We start from the raw sequence: 6,769 nt of genomic DNA, 5'->3' as shown, positions 1-6,769 counted from the left end.
CAATCTCTGGCGGGATACAGACCGCCGCTCTGCGGCGGTCTCCCGCCGGCGCCGTTTGCTCCGCGAGGGAGCCGCAGCAGTCAAACCGCCTGGCGCGGACTCGCGACGTCATAGGCGCCGCGACACGTCTGGACGCTATGCGTCCAGTACGTAAAGATGGCGGCGCCCATGTGGAAGGGGCGCCGCCATCTTGTACGTATTCTATACGTACTAGGGTTAGGGGGGTGCGGAAGCACCGCCCCTTCCTAACCCTAGTACGTATAGAAGACGTACTAAATGGCGGTATGTATCCCGCCTCTGGCTGGAGGAGCACAGGGAGTAGTGGAGCAAGGAGTCAGAGGGATGAGCCACGAGAACATGCTGATGAGCAGAGATAAAAGATCCTGTGCCAGCAAAATCCCATGTAGCTTCATTGTTTCCTCTGAATTTAGATGCCCTTCTCACAATAGCTGGGGATCAGAGAATGATGTTTTCTAGGAACCAGATATTATAATGAGTTGTCTTTATTGTAATGGAATGTCTCTTGGTCTGTCCTGGTCTTGGATAGGCAATGGAGATCCATTCACTTTATCAAAGGTTAGATGGGGAGAAAGAAGCAGTCTACTGAGCCTAACTGATTTCTATTTCTGCACAAGCATCTCAGATGCAATCCACAAAAGCTCATGGTAAAATAGAAACCAGTTTGTCTTAAAGGGGCTGGGGATTCCCCACACACACACTTCCCTTCCCTTTTTCCTTTGCATTAATCCTCAAATGTGGGTTATAATCTTCCTTCTTCAGTATCTTTTCTTTTCTGCAGAGTGGTGAGTGCAGTGGAAATTTTCCAGAGTAGGGGTGTGGGGGACACATATTGTAGTGTTCCCATCTGATCAGATTGGCCAAATTAAATCCTGGTTCTAGGCATTCTACCTGGTACCAATTAGGACCTTTAGCTGACCTGAATTCTAGCTTTTCTTTTTTCTTTTTTTCTTTCTTTTTTGGGTTGTTTTTTAAACAGCATTGTCTTTATCTCATCTGGTAGGGGAAATAGGCAGCAGAAAAGGATCTTCTAGTTTTCAGGAGAAAGACCTTGCTTTTGCTATCTTAGCATCCCTCTCAAAACTTACCAAAAGTTGTCATTTGTGCATTGTTAGGGTGGAGAAACATGGTATCTGGAAGGAGCAGAGTAGTGCTGTTGTTTTAACCGAGTAATAAGCATATCATGACACAGTGCAAAGACATGTCAGTCATTGCAGGGTTTCCAGAAGAATCTCAGTTCTACTTTATTTGATGTGGTCTTCTGTACGGAACAGGAAAGCCTGTGGGCAGAGGTTATCAACACCTCTGCCCTGTCATGGATGGACCATTTCCTGGTCAAGGTTGGCCTAAAAGCCACTTCCCACACCTCCCCCCTCAGGGGTGGAGGCTCCATTAAGCTGATTCGTCCTCCAAGGCTAATGTCCTCAATGTCCTCAAAGGCTAAAAGGTTCCAGGAAGCCCTAGAGGGTTTTATGGTTGGAAATGACAGCGATTCTATCGATGCCCTGGTTGATACCTGGAATAAAGATCTAACCAGGGCTATAGACAGCATCGCTCCCGAGCATCCTCTCTGGCTCCCTTCAAATAAAAAACCATGGTACACTCAAGATCTTCGGAAAATGAAGTGAGCCGTGTGATGACTAGAGCGCCGCTGGTGGAAACTCCGACGCTTATCTGAAAAGACACTCCTAGGAAACCTTTTAGTTTCCTATGGAGCAGCAATCAATGCAGCAAAGAACTTGTTTTGTGCTGCACATATTGCATCCACAGAGTCTTGTCCAGCAGAGCTATTCAGGGTTGTTAGAGAGCTAACCCAACTCTCTCCCACCCCGAATGTCTTACTAGAACCAACAATGGCCTGCTGTGATGCATTCAATGACTTCTTTGCTTATAAGATCTCTCAGATAAGGGTCGATCTAGATGCAGGTATTACAATAGAGACTATGAGAGAGGTATCCAGTGACTCCGTGGACTGCATTAGACTGGATTGTTTTGAGCTGGTGAGTACTGATGAAGTGGACAAGCTCCTTGGATATGTAAGGAAGAAGACTTGCCCTCTCAATCCCTGCCCATCTTGCAGAGATCATTCAGAGAGAGGATGCTGTAACATCATTGCTTCAGACTATAATAAATGCATCCCTTGGAGAAGGGAAATTTCCATCAACACTTAAACATGCAGTGGTTATGCCACTCTTAAAGAAATCCTCTCTAGACCCCCTGATAAGGAATAACTATAGGCCAGTCTCTTTATTACCATTTTTGGGCAAGGTGATCGGGAGGGCAGACGCCTTCCAATTCCAAGCTGTCTTGGATGAAGCCAATTATCTGGACCCATTTCAAACTGGCTTTAGGGCAGGATACGGAGTTGAGACTGCCATGGTCGCCCTAGTTGATGATCTCCGTCTGGGCATTGACAGGAGAAGTGTGACCCTGTTAGTGCTTTTGGACATCTCAGCGGCATTCGATACTATTGACCATGGTATCCTTCTGGAACGCCTGAGGGAGTTAGGTATTGAGGGCACTATGTTCCAGTGGTTCTGTTCCTACCTCTCAGGCAGATTCCAGATGGTGATGCTGGGGGACAGTTGTTCTCGTAAAAGAGAACTGAAATCTGGTGTCCCTCAGGATGCCATTCTGTCCCCCATGCTTTTTAACATTTACACAAAGCCACTGGGAGAGAGTATCTGGAGACATGGGGCGCGGTGTTATCAATATGCTGATGACACCCAAATTCACTTCTCTATGTCTCCGACTGCTGCAGTGACTAAGGATGGCATCTCTCCTCTGAATGCCTGCCTTGAGTCAATAATGGGCTGGATGAGTGAAAACAAACTCAAACTGAATTCAGAGAAAACGGAGGTGCTCGTGATAGGTGCCCCTGGTCCGGGGAAGGAGATTTCCCAACCCATCCTTGACGGGGTCACAGTTCCCCTGAAGAATGAAGTTCGCAGTTTGGGAGTACTCCTGGACTTGTCTCTACAGTTGACATCTCAGGTGGAGGCGATAGCCAGGAGTGCATGGTGTCAACTTTGGCTGGTACGCCACCTGCGTCCCTACCTGGCTCAGGGGGACTTTGAAACAGTAGTACATGCACTGGTAACCTCTCGTTTAGATTTCTGTAATGCGCTCTACATGGGGCTACCTTTGTACCAAGTTTGGAAGCTCCAACTGATTCAGAATGCTGCCGCCATACTGATCACCAGGACACTGAGATCAGAGCATATTACATCGGTGTTGAAATCTCTACACTGGCTGCTGATTAGCTTCCGGGCACAATACAAAGTGTCAGTTATTACCTATAAAGCCCTGCATGGCCTGGGCCCAAGTTACTTAAGGGAACGCCTCTCCCTACATAATCTGCCCCGCACTCTCAGGACATCTGGCACAAAAATATTAGAATACCCCAAAACCAGGTTGAAAACCACCTCTTGTAAAACGTTTTCTGCGATGGCCCCTATACTTTGAAACAACCTACCTGAAGAGATCTGTCTTATACCTTCTTTGGAAGCCTTCAAGAGGGCATTGAAGACAGATCTCTTCCGGCGGGCCTATCCAACGGATCTCCTCTAATCTGATTTTGAACATCTGAATACGATGACTTGATTCTTACGACTGTGAGCAATACTGTAACAACTCTTCCCTTTTTATTTCTGATTGATGTATTTTGTATTATCTATGTATTTTATGATGTTTTTACTGCTGCAATCCCACTTCGATCAGAAGGGAGAAGCGGGAGATATAAATAAAATTTTTTATTATTATTATTATTATTATTATTATTATTATTATTATTATTATTATTTCCCTCAAGCTTCTTGAGAGCAAAGCTGGATGCTCCTAGGTGGAAAGGAGATAAATGCTGGGATAGATAGACAGATTAAACTCTTTAAGTAAAGCCAGATGCTTATTATGGGTCTTTACTATAAGCTCAGCCAAATTTTCACTGTCTGCATCTCCTTTCTGGCCATTACTGTTTGTTTCAATTCATGATTATTACTAAATATAATTTGGCTTTTTAAAAAATGATCTGCACCAGGTGTCAAAATACTTGGTATACCACTGAAAGGTGGAACTATTACACAAGATGTATAATCATCCTAACTTTCATTTTTCTAAATGGAAGAAACTATAGTTTATTGCCCAGCACAGACACACTTATAATTTTGGAGGGTGAGGGAAGAAGATACTTTATCTAAAAAGAGAAGAGAAGAATTCCCATTGTGTTGATCTGTCTTGGTTTTCAAGGAGAGCAGCTCCAAACTCTCACAGAATAATTGCATTAGGCCTGACATGTAGTTGCACATCTGCCACATTCATGGAAATTATATGCAAATTATGTTAATTAGAAGCAACTAAAATGCACACATTAATAGTGGCATCCTGGCAGGATATATTTCCATTGCAGTCCATGCTTGATGCTGAATGATTAGCACAAGACTGAGCTATAGTGCATAGCTTAACGGAACATTGTTTGCAGCTGGGAATATGTTGCCACTTTCTTGCCCCTCACCTCCCATCAACTCCCTTTCCAGCCCCAAAAGGCAGCCAAACAGAAACCTCACAGTCAAAACATACTTGATCCTTTATTCACATGGTTGTATTCTATCTCCATTCTCCCTCATTCTCTAACAACAAATTTCACTTTGGTTATGAAAGGTTAAGATGTGTGTATGTGGGGGGGGGGGGGGTGATGAGTTGCCAAAAAATGGCAGAAATATTATTGGAAAGATATTTTGTTGTTAATCACAGTGTATCTGTAGGAGACAAAAGAAATGTTGGAAATCTTAAAAGTTTAGAATTTTATCAAAGAGGCATCATGTGCCTTCAATAAATATGTTTTAATCACAGCCACTTATGAACAACCAGCATCCACATGGAGAGATAGACATACTATATTCTTCAGATGCAAGCTGCCATGATGTGTTCATTTCAGTACAGTATTACAATATTTAATATTCAAAATATACTGTACAAATTTTCTTTCTGACACATTACCTTTTTCCTTTCCAACTTTTTTTCTGATTTTGAAAGTTTATGATCATATTCCCAGTACAAATGGATATGACAAAAAGGTACTTCTGCTTGTGTTATGGCAGTGTGTTAATGGGTGTGATGGATTGTGCCTAATACAGCTCGAACCCCAGTGATTGGTTAGAGAAGGAGATGCTGCTCCATTGGTTGCTTGCTTTTTTCCTCTATTTCCCCCCTTTTGTATCATGTTAGTTTGATTGTTTTAGAGCATTTGTGCTACACTTTTTCTTATAGGAACTTCTTCAGCATCCATAAAAACAATAGTGGCAGCAGTAACAATTCAGGGATGGATTCAATAATGCAGACATTCAATCATTGCATGTATTAGGCTGCATCCATAGATTTTGTTATCCATGGGGGATCTTGGAACCAAACCCCAGCATATAACAAAGGTCCACTGTAAAATGATGAGTTTTTTCTGCCAGCATCTTTTAACAAGGGAAGCCTGGGAGTGTTGATTAATATGAACATAGCCAGAATAAATATTTTCTAGTGTGCAAAATTAAGCACACCCTACAACTAATAAGAAATCATAGTTCCGTGTGTTGGACAGCTGTGGATGATGTACACAATACTGCAATTAATTCCTAATGCTGACAGAGGAGCTTTCCTTACAGAAGATCTCCAAATAAGTAGAAAATCCATTCAGACAAAAGCAGATTATTTGCTGGAGGATACTGGTCCATTTTAAAAAAATATATATTCCATGATCTGTCAGACTTATCTTTCTACTGCAAGACTCCAGAAAAAGACTGATAGTACAAGATAGGGATGAAAACTTATGTAAGCCTATTAGGATCACAGATGTTTTTACTTTTTCACAATTTACAAATCCCAGGATTCCATACCATTGGGCCATGGCAGTTAAAGTGATGTTAAACTGCATTAATGCTGCAGTGTGGCAGCAGCCTCAGTGACAAATGGCATAATATCTAAGATCTAGAATGTATTTGTAAAATAAAGCAGAAATACCAAAAACCCAGCAAAAATTTCCAGTCAAGATCATATAGTTGTACAACTTTCAGATTATAAATTATGCAAAAAAGTTGTTGTCAAGTTCACCTTTCATATCCATTTCTGCAAATATTAGAGCAGTGATTTACAATAATATATACAGATATTAACTTTGTCTTCATTTTGTGATAATGTACAATATACCAGCTGGAGGGGATGCAGAGAATGTGGTTCTCTGGTTCATATGTGGCTTAAATGCGCTGGTTTAACAGATTTTGGCTAAAATGCATTGAGGAGAACTGCTACTGCCCAGTACCTGTTTGGCACACATTTACTCTGCCATCTCAGCAAACACTTATCTAATGTGGGAGACCCTATCAGCACTGCTATCAGCAGCATAGCCTCTTTCCTCACAGGAGCATGGTATCCCACTGTCATGAAAAGGTAATGCCATGGTGGGACAACAATGCTTCTTTACAAAACAAATATTTGATTTCACAGCTTCTGTTGGGGGCATGCGTGCAAATGACACAAAACTGGAAATACAGTTGGCGTTTGGTATCCTCTGGGGTTTGGTTCCAGGATCTCCTGTGATATACAAATCCATGGATGTTCATGTTGCATTGAATACAATGATGTAATAAAATGGTGTACCTTATATCCCTTATGGCAAAATCAAGGTTTGCATTTAGGAATCTATATATTTATTTGAACATTTTCAAGCTGTGGATAGTTAAATCCATGCATAAGGAATTTTTGGATACTA

This window comes from Sceloporus occidentalis, unplaced genomic scaffold, assembly GCF_023333645.1.
Source record: "Sceloporus occidentalis isolate IW3139 unplaced genomic scaffold, rSceOcc1.0.p SCAF_4, whole genome shotgun sequence".
NCBI classification, from domain to species: domain Eukaryota; kingdom Metazoa; phylum Chordata; class Lepidosauria; order Squamata; family Phrynosomatidae; genus Sceloporus; species Sceloporus occidentalis.
This window is presented reverse-complemented; position numbering follows the sequence as displayed.